Consider the following 1022-nt stretch of genomic DNA (forward strand, 5'->3'; position numbering starts at 1 on the left):
AATGTTCCAATATTAAAATTTTATTCCTACTGAAGAACTTCTTGGTATACAATCGAAATCTTACTTACTTAAACGTAAATTGACTATTGAAATGATGATTCCATTTTCTACCATCCTTTAAGGCCTTGGCCATGCGGTAAAATGCGCAAGACCATGTTGAGGGTGGCTGTGTTCGATTCCCTGTCTGGTCTAGGATATTTTTGGGTTGGAAATTTTCTCGACTACCCTGGGAATAAAAGTATCATCGTGTTAGCCTCATGGTATACAAATGCAAAAATGGTAACTTGGCTTAGAGCCTCACAGTTAAAAACTGTGGAAGAGCTTAGGGGCCATCCAGAAACCACGTGGTCATATTTTTGAAGATTTTTAACCCCCCCTCCCCCCATGTGGCTTATCGTGGTCATTTGGCAGACCCCCCCCCCCTTTGACCACGTGGTTTTTTTAAAGTAAATTTTTTTTTAAAAAAACCTTATTTAATTAAAACATATGGTTAATACTATCAATTTTGAAAATGAACAATTTTAACTGATTCAAAATCAAACTAAACCCAGCATGGAAATTATAAATTTTCATGAATTCGAACATTTTGATTATGTTATCAAGTTGTAATGTGTATCAGGTATCAGTATATCTAGAACTCGCACACCTTCGATGCATCAGCAGGGAACAAAAAAATGTGGACTCGCGAATATGTTATAAATATTTGTAATGGTTTGGAAAAATTCCAAAATATGCCTATATTTTTTATTTTTTTTTATTTCTTTGTTGGTGATTTTTTTAAAATAATTATGAAGTTCACCACTGAATATCTCTATAGATTCCTAAGAGTATTTGGGATATTCCGTAACTCTGGAGGTACTGGAAATTATCAAGATTTATTAACCTCAGCGAAGCATCCGAACTGAACTGAATGTTTTTCTAAGGGCATACAAGTTTTATTCAGAATCTCAAAACTCTCTTCATTATGCCAAGATTCTATGATTCTAATCAGAACCGTAACACAATGTCCTTAATATTCCTTT

Source organism: Armigeres subalbatus, chromosome 1 (genome assembly GCF_024139115.2).
Source record: "Armigeres subalbatus isolate Guangzhou_Male chromosome 1, GZ_Asu_2, whole genome shotgun sequence".
Lineage (NCBI taxonomy): Eukaryota > Metazoa > Arthropoda > Insecta > Diptera > Culicidae > Armigeres > Armigeres subalbatus.